This window comes from Callithrix jacchus, chromosome 13 (genome assembly GCF_049354715.1).
Source record: "Callithrix jacchus isolate 240 chromosome 13, calJac240_pri, whole genome shotgun sequence".
Classification (NCBI taxonomy): Eukaryota; Metazoa; Chordata; class Mammalia; order Primates; family Cebidae; genus Callithrix; species Callithrix jacchus.
In genome coordinates, this window is record NC_133514.1 from 48,166,193 (window position 1) to 48,175,766 (window position 9,574).

The following is a 9,574-nucleotide window of genomic DNA, read 5'->3' on the forward strand; positions in this document are numbered from 1 at the left end:
GGGTGTCTGCCTTAACCGAGGCAGTCCATTATTACTGAGGCAGTCAGCCATTGCTGAGGCAGATCACCATTACTGAGGCAGTTCTAACTGTACCTCTGTAAACAAAACCACAAGGAAGTTCACACAGCAGCTGGGCAGAGCTCACTGCAGCTCAACAATGCCTCTGTTGGCAGACTGTGATGAGGCTACCTCCTTGCTGGGCAGGGCATCTCTGAGAAAAGGGAGCAACATGTCAGGAACTTATAAATAAAGCCCCAACTTCCCAGGACAGAACACCTGGGGGAAAAACGCAGTTATGAGTTTTGCTGCAGCAAACTTAAACGTACCTGCCCAGCAGCTCTCAATGGAACGATGAAGCTCCCAGCACAGCACTTGGGCTTCTATAAGGGACAGACTGTCTCCTCAAGCAGCTCCCCAATCCCCATGTATCCAAAAAGACACCTCATAAAAGAGAGATCAGGCTGACATTTGGCAGGTATCCTTCTGGGACAAAGATAACAGAATAAGTAACTGGCAGCAACACATACTGTTGTGCAGCCACTGCAGGTGATCCCCAGGCAAGCAGGGTCTGGGGTGGACCTCCATCAGTCCTACTGCACAGGAGACTAACTGTTAGAAGAAAAACTAAAAAGCAGAAAGAAATAGATTCAACATCAACAAAAAAGACATCAACTCAGAGACTCCGTCTGAAAGTTACCAACTACAAAGACCAAAGGTGGAAAAATCCACAAAGATGGGAAGAAACCAGCACAAAAAGGATAAAAACACTCAAAACCAGAATGCCTCTCCTCCCTCAAGGGATCATAACTCCTTGCCAGCAAGGGAATGAAGCTGGATAGAGAATGAGCCTGATGAATTGACAGAAACAGGTTTCAGAAGGTGGATAATAACAAACTTCTCTGAGGTAAAAGAGCATGTTCTAACCCAAAGCAAAGAAACTAATAACCTTGAAAAAAGGTTTGATGAATTGCTAATGAAAATAAACAGCTTAGAGAAGAATATAAATGATTTGATGGAGCTGAAAAACACAACATGAGAACTTTGCAAAGCATACACAAGTTTCAATAGCCAAATCGACCAAACAGAAGAAAGGATATCAGAGATTGAAGATCAACTCAATCAAATAAAATGAGAAAGTAAGATTAGAGAAAAAAGAGTGAAAAGAAATGAATAAAGCCTCCAAGAAACATGGTATTATGTGAAAAGACTTAGTCTACCTTTGATCAGTGTAACTGAATATGATGGAGAGAATGAATCCAAGCTGGAAAACACTCTTCAGGATATAATCCAGGAGAACTTTCCCAACCTAACAAGGCAGGCCAACATTCAAATCCAGGAAATACAGAGAACACCACAAAGGCATTCCTCAAGAAGAGCAACCCCAAGGCACATAATCATCAGATTCACCAGGGTTGAAATGAAGGAAAAAATGCTAAGGGCGGCAAGAAAGAAAGGTTGGGTTACCCACAAAAGGAAGCCCATCATACTCACAGCAGATCTAGTGGCAGAAACCCTACAAGCCAGAAGAAAGTGGGGGCCAATATTCAACATCCTCAAAGAAAAGAACTTTCAACCCAGAATTTCATATCCAACCAAACTAAGTTTCATAAGCAAAGGAGAAATAAAATCCTTTACTGACAAGCAATTGCTGAGAGATTTCTTCACCACCAGGCCTGCCTTACAAGAGCTCCTGAAGGAAGCACTAAACATAGAAAGGAACACCCAGTACCAGCCACTCCAAAAATGTACCAAATGGTAAAGAGCATTGACAGAATGAAGAATCTGCATCAACTAATGGACAAAATAACCAGCTAGCATCAAAATGGCAGGATCAAATTCACATATAACAATATTAACCTTAAATGTAAATAGGCTAAATGCTCCAATCAAAAGGCAAAGGCTGGCAAATTGAATAAAAAGTCAAGACCATTGGTGTGCTGTATTCAGGAAACCCATCTCAAGTGCAAAGACACACAAAAGCTCAAAACAAAGGGATGGAGGAAGATTTACCAAGCAAATGGAGAGCAAAGAAAAAAGCAGGAATTCCAATCATAGTCTCTGATAAAATAGACTTTACACCAACAAAGATCAAAAGAGACAAAGAAGGGCATTCCATCATGATAAAGGGATCTATGCAACAAGAAGAGGTAACAATTCTAAATATATACGCACACAATACAGGAGCATCCAGATACATAAAGCAAGTTCTTAATGACCTACAAAGAGACTTAGACTACCCTACAATAAGAGTGGGAGACTTTAACACCCCACTGTCAATATTAGACGATCAATGAGACAGAAAATAAACAAGGATATCCAGGACTTGAACTCAGACCTCGACCAAGCAAACCTAATAGACATCTACAGAACTCTCCACCCCAAATCCACAGAATATACATTCTTCTAAGCACCACATCACACCTACTCTACAATTCACCAGATAACTGAAAGTAAATCACTCCTCAGCAAATGCAAAAGACCAGAAATTATAACAAAGAGTTTCTCAGACCACAGTGCAATCAAATTAGAAATCAAGATTTAAGAAAGTAACTCAGGAGAGGACTCAAGATGGCGCTGTGAGAACAACCCAGGATTGGAGCTCTTGTTGAATGCGCAAAGAGGTGAGTCCGAGCTGCATTTCCAGACTGATCTTTGTTGCCCACAGAACGGGGAAACTCCCAAGTATAAAAAAGACACAGGACACCAGGCAGCCAGGGCAGCGGCGGCTGGCCCTACCCAGCAATCCCCACAGGGCGCGCTTGTCCTAGTGCCCTGTTGAACTGGCAACCTGAGACTTGAGAGGGCTGGACTTGAGACTGAATGAGACTTGGACAGTAGGCCAGCCCAGGAGATTGCAGGGACAGAGCGTTCGGAGTACCCAGTGGGACGAACAAAACCGCGATTTCAAACTATCCCGAGCAGATGGTCGGAGATGCTCTGTGGGGGAGGGGCGTCCACCACTACCGAGGCAACCCGCCCCAACTGAGATACACGCCCACTGCTGACACAGCCAGCCATTGCTGAGGCAAACCATCCCTACTGAGATACACGCCCACTGTGGATGCAGCCTCCTGTTGCCGAGGCAACCCGTCCCTACTGAGATACACGCCCAATGCTGACGCAGACTGCCGTTGCCGAGGCAAAACACTACAATGAAGATACTCCGCCGCAGGGCGTGGTGGAGACCACAGCAGAGCCTGCAGGAACAGGGCGAATCACACAACAGCAGGGCGGAGACTCGGCAGGCAAACAGTGGCTAGTCTGCCTCCTAGCTGAGCAGGACACCTCAAAGGACATTGAAAAATAAAGCCCAAACCCCCCAACACAGAGCATTTGAGAAAAAAGGTTTTTTTTTTTAATGAGCTCTGTTGCAGCAGAATCAAACATAGCAGCCTAACAGCCCTGAATGAACAACAGAGCTCACAGCTCAGAAATTGAGCTCCTAAAAAGAACAGACTATCTCCTCAAGCAGCTCCCTGACCCCTCTATATCCAAAAGACTGACATTTGGCAGGCATCATCCTCGGACAAAGATAGCAGGAAAAGGAACGGGTAGCATCCTTCACTGTGCCACAGCTGCTACAGGTGCACCCCAGACAAGCAGGGTCTGGAGTGGACCTCAGCAGTCGTACAGGGAAGGGGCTAGGCTGGTAGAAGGAAAACCAAGTAACAGAAATACTTCATCATCAACAATCTGGGTGTCCACTCAGAGACCCAATCGAAAAGTCAGCAACTAGGCAGACGACAAGCGAATAAACCCACAAAGATGGGAAGAAAACAGCGAAAAAAGGAGGAAAACACCTGAAACAAGAACACCTCACCTCCTAGAAAGGACCAAAACTCCTCACCAGCAAGGGAACAAAGCTGGACGGAGAATGACTGGGACGAAATGATGGAATTAGACTTCAGAAGGTGGATAATGAGAAACTTTTGTGAGCTTAAAGAACATGTATTAAATCAATGCAAAGAAACTAAGGAACTTGAAAAAAGATATGAGGAAATGATAACAAGAATGGATACCTTAGAGAGAAATATGAATGAATTAAACGAGCTGAAAAACACAATACGAGAACTTCGCAAATCATGCACAAATTTCAATAGCCGAATTGAACAAGTAGAAGAAAGAATATCTGAAGTCGAAGACCAACTCAATGAAATTAAATGAGAAACCAAGATAAGAGAAAAAAGCGCAAAAAGGAATGAACAAAGTCTCCAAGAAATGTGGGACTATGTGAAAAGAGCTAACCTACGTTTGATAGGTGTACCAGAAGGGGACGAAGAGAATGAATCCAAGCTGGAAAATACTCTTCAGGACATCATCCAGGAAAACTTCCCCCACCTAGCAAGACAGGCCAACACTCAAATGCAGGAAATACAGAGAACACCACAAAGATATTCTGCAAGAAGAGCAACCCCAAGGCACATAATCGTCAGATTCAACAAGGCTGAAATAAAGGAGAAAATACTAAGGGCAGCCAGAGAGAAAGGTCGAGTTACCCACAAAGGAAAGCCCATCAGACTCACAGCAGATCTCTCGGCAGAAACACTACAAGCCAGAAGAGAGTGGGGGCCAATATTCAACATTCTTAAAGAAAATAACTTTCAACCCAGAATTTCATATCCAGCCATACTGAGTTTCAGAAGTGAAGGAAAAATAAAATCCTTTGCGAACAAGCAAGTACTCAGAGATTTTGTCACCACCAGGCCTGCTTTACAAGAGCTTCTAAAAGCGGCACTACACATAGAAAGGAACAACCAGTACCAGCCATTCCAAAATCACACTAAATGCTAAAGAGCATCAACATAATGAAGAATCTACAACAACTAACGGGCAAAACAGCCACTTAGCATCAAAATGGCAGTATCAAATTCACACATAACAATATTAACCCTAAATGTAAATGGACTAAATGCACCAATCAAAAGACACAGACTGGCAAATGGGATAAAAAGCCAAAACCCAGCAGTGTGCTGTATCCAGGAAACCCATCTCACATGCAAGGATACACAAAGGCTCAAAATAAAGGGATGGAGGAAGATTTACCAAGCAAATGGAGAGCAAAAGAAAGCAGGAGTTGCAATTCTCATCTCTGATAAAATAGACTTTAAAGCAACAAAGATCAAAAGAGACAAAGAAGGCCATTACTTAATGGTAAAAGGATCGATACAACAAGAAGAGCTAACGATCCTAAACATATATGGACCCAATGCAGGATCACCCAGATACATAAGGCAAGTTCTTAATGACTTACAAAGAGACTTAGACTCCCACACAATAATAGTGGGAGAGTTTAACACTCCACTGTCAATATTAGACAGATCAACCAGACAGAATATCAACAAGGATATCCAGGGCTTGAACTCAGACCTGGAGCAAGCAAACCTGATAGACATTTACAGAACTCTCCACCCAAAATCCACAGAATATACATTCTTCTCAGCACCACATGACACCTACTCAAAAATGGACCACATAATTGGAAGTAAAGCACTGCTCAACAAATGCAAAACAACTTAAATCATAACAAACAGCCTCTCAGACCATAGTGCAATCAAGTTAGAACTCAGAATACAGAAACCAACCCAGAACCGCACAGCTTCATGGAAACTGAACAACTGGCTCTTCAATGTTTACTGGGTAAACAATGAAATGAAGTCAGAAATAAAGAAGTTATTCAAAACCAATGAGAACGAAGACACAACATGCCAGAATCTTTGGGACACATTTAAAGCAGTCTCTAGAGGAAAGTATATAGCAATAAGTGCCCATATGAGGAGAATGGAGAGATTCAAAATTGACACCCTATCGTCAAAATTGAAAGAGCTAGAGAAGCAAGATCAAAAAAACTCATAACCCAGCAGAAAACAATAAATAACTAAGATCAGAGCTGAACTGAAGGAGATTGAGACACGAAAAACCCCTCAAAAAATCAATAAATCCAAAAGCTGTTTTTTTAAAAAGATCAACAAAATAGACAGACCACTAGCCAGATTGATTAAAAAGAGAAGAGAGAACAACCAAATAGATGCAATAAAAAATGATAAAGGGGAAATCACCACAGATTCCACAGAAATTCAAACCATCATCAGAGAATATTACAAACAACTCTATGCACATAAACTAGTAAACCTGGAAGAAATGGATAAATTTCTGGACTCCTGCATCCTCCCAAGCCTAAACCAGGAGGAAGCTGAAACTATGAATAGACCAATAACAAGGGCAGAAGTCGAGGCAGCAATTAAGAGCCTACCACACAAAAAAGCCCAGGTCCTGACGGGTTCACAGCTGAATTCTACCAGACACACAAGGAGGAGCTCGTACCATTCCTTCTAAAACTATTTCAAACAATCCAAAAAGAGGGAAGCCTTCCCAAATCATTTTATGAGACCAACATCATTCTGATACCAAAACCCGGCAGAGACCCAACAAGAAAAGAAAACTTCAGGCCAATATCCATGATGAACATAGATGCAAAAATCTTCAATAAAATATTGGCAAGCCGATTGCAACAGCAAATCAAAAAACTTATTCACCATGATCAAGTAGGATTCATCCTGGGGATGCAAGGCTGGTTCAACATACGCAAGTCTATCAACTTAATTCACCACATAAACAGAACCAAAAACAAAAACCACATGATTATCTCAATTGACACAGAGAAGGCATTTGACAAAATTCAACAGCCCTTGATGCTAAAAACCCTCAATAAACTCGGTATCGATGGAACGTATCTCAAAGTAATAAAAGCTATTTAGGACAAACAAACAGCCAATATCATACTGAATGGGCAAAAACTGGAAGCATTCCCTTTGAAATCTGGCACTAGACAAGGATGCGCTCTTTCACCACTCCTATTCAATATAGTTCTGGAAGTTCTAACCAGAGCAATCAGGCAAGAAAAAGAAATAATGGGTATTCAAATAGGAAAGGAGGAAGGCAAATTGTCTCTATTTGCAGATGACATGATAGTATACCTAGAAGACCCCATCACCTCAGTCCAAAAACTCCTGAAACTGATAAGCAACTTCAGCAAAGTCTCAGGATATAAAATCAATGTGCAAAATCAAAAGCGTTCGTCTACACCAATAACAGACTTAAAGAAAGCCAAATCAAGAACGAACTGCCATTCACAATTGCTACAAAAAGAATAAAATACCTTGGAATAAAAGTCACAAGGAACGTAAGGGACCTCTTCAAGGAGAACTACAAACCACTGCTCAACGAAATCAGAGAGGACACAAACAGATGGAGAAACATTCCATGTTCATGGTTAGGAAGAATTAACATCGTAAAAATGGCTATACTGCCCAAAGTAATTTACAGAATCAACGCTATCCCCATCAAGCTACCATTGACTTTCTTCACAGAACTGGAAAAAACCACCATGAACTTCATATGGAACCAAAAGAGAGCCCGCATAGCCAAGTCAATTTTAAGCAAAAAGAACACAGTTGGGGGCATCACACTACCGGATTTCAAACTATACTACAAGGCTACAGTAATCAAAACAGCATAGTACTGGTACCAAAACAGAGATATAGACCAATGGAACAAAACAGAGGCACCGGAGGCAACACAACATATCTACAACCATACAATCTTTGATAAACCTGACAAAAACAAGCAATGGGGAAAGGATTCCCTGTTTAACAAATGGTGTTGGGAAAACTGGCTAGCCATGTGCAGAAAGCAGAAACTGGACCCCTTCCTGACACCTTACACTAAAATTAACTCTAGATGGATTAAAGACTTAAACATAAGACCTGGCACGATAAAAACCCTAGAAGGAAATCTAGGCAAAACTATCCAGGACATAGGAGTAGGCAAGGACTTCATGAACAAAACACCGAAAGCTTTGGCAACAAAAGCCAAAATAGACAAATGTGACCTAATGAAACTCCACAGCTTCTGCTTGGCAAAAGAAACAGTCACTAGAGTGAATCGGCAACCAACAGAATGGGAAAAAATTTTTGCCGTTTACCCATCAGACAAAGGGCTGATATCCAGAATTTACAAAGAACTCAAACGGATTTACAGGAAAAAAACAAACAAGCCCATTCAAATGTGGGCAAAGGATATGAACAGACACTTTACGAAAGAAGACATATATGAGGCCAACAATCATATGAAAAAATGCTCATCGTCACTGGTCATCAGAGAGATGCAAATCAAAACCACATTGAGATACCATCTCACGCCAGTTAGAGCGGCGATCATGAAAAAATCTGGAGACAACAGATGCTGGAGAGGATGTGGAGAAAAAGGAACACTTTTACACTGTTGGTGGGAGTGTAAATTAGTTCAACCATTGTGGAAGACAGTGTGGCGATTCCTCAAGGCCTTAGAAATAGAAATTCCATTTGACCCAGCAATCCCATTACTGGGTATATATCCAAAAGACTATAAATCGTTCTACTATAAGGACACATGTACACGAATGTTCATTGCAGCACTGTTTACAATAGCAAAGACCTGGAATCAACCCAAATGCCCATTGATAATAGACTGGATTGGAAAAATGTGGCACATATACACCATGGAATATTATGCAGCGATCAGAAATGATGAGTTCATGTCGTTTGTAGGGACATGGATGAATCTGGAAAACATCATCCTCAGCAAACTGACACAAGAACAGAAAATGAAACACCGCATATTCTCACTCATAGGTGGGTGATGAAAAATGAGAACACATGGACACAGAAAGGGGAGTACTAAATACTGGGGTCTATTGAGGAGGGCCAGTGGGAGCGGGAGGTGGGGAGGGATAGCCTGGGGAGAAATGCCAAATGTGGGTGAAGGGGAGAAGGAAAGAAAAGCACACTGCCATGTGCGTTTCTACGCAACTGTCTTGCATGCTCTGCTCATGTACCCCAAAACCTAAAATCCAATAAAAAATTAAAAAAAAAAAGAAGTATATCAAGCAACATTTTAGAATTCAAATAAAATTCTAATTAAAAAAAAAGAAAGTAACTCAGAACCACAGAACTTCATGGAAATTGAATAACTGACTCTTGAATGTTGACTCAATAAGCAATGAAATTAAGGCAGAAATAAAGATGTTCTTTGAAACCAATGAGAAGGAAGACACAACATACCATAATCTCTGGGACACTTTTAAGGAGTGTCTAGAGGAAAATATATGGCAATAAATGCCTACATGAGAAGGAAGCAAAGATATAAAATCGACACCCTATCATCAAAATTGAAAGAGCTAGAGTAGCAAGATCAAAATAACTCAGAAGCTAACAGAAGACAAGAAATAACTAAGATCAGAGCAGAACTGAAGGAGATAGAGACACAAAAAACCCTTCAAACAATCAATACATCAGGAGCTGATTTTTTGAAAAGATCAAGAAAATCGACAGACCACTAGCCAGATTAAAAAAAAAAGAAGAGTCAAATGGACACAATGAAAAATGTTAAAGGGGATATCACCACCAATCGCACAGAAATATAAACTAACATCAGAGATTACTATGAACAACTCTATGCACATAAACCAGTAAACCTGGAAGAAATGGATAAATTCGTGGACACTTGTACCCTCCCATGCCTAAATGAGGAAGAAGTT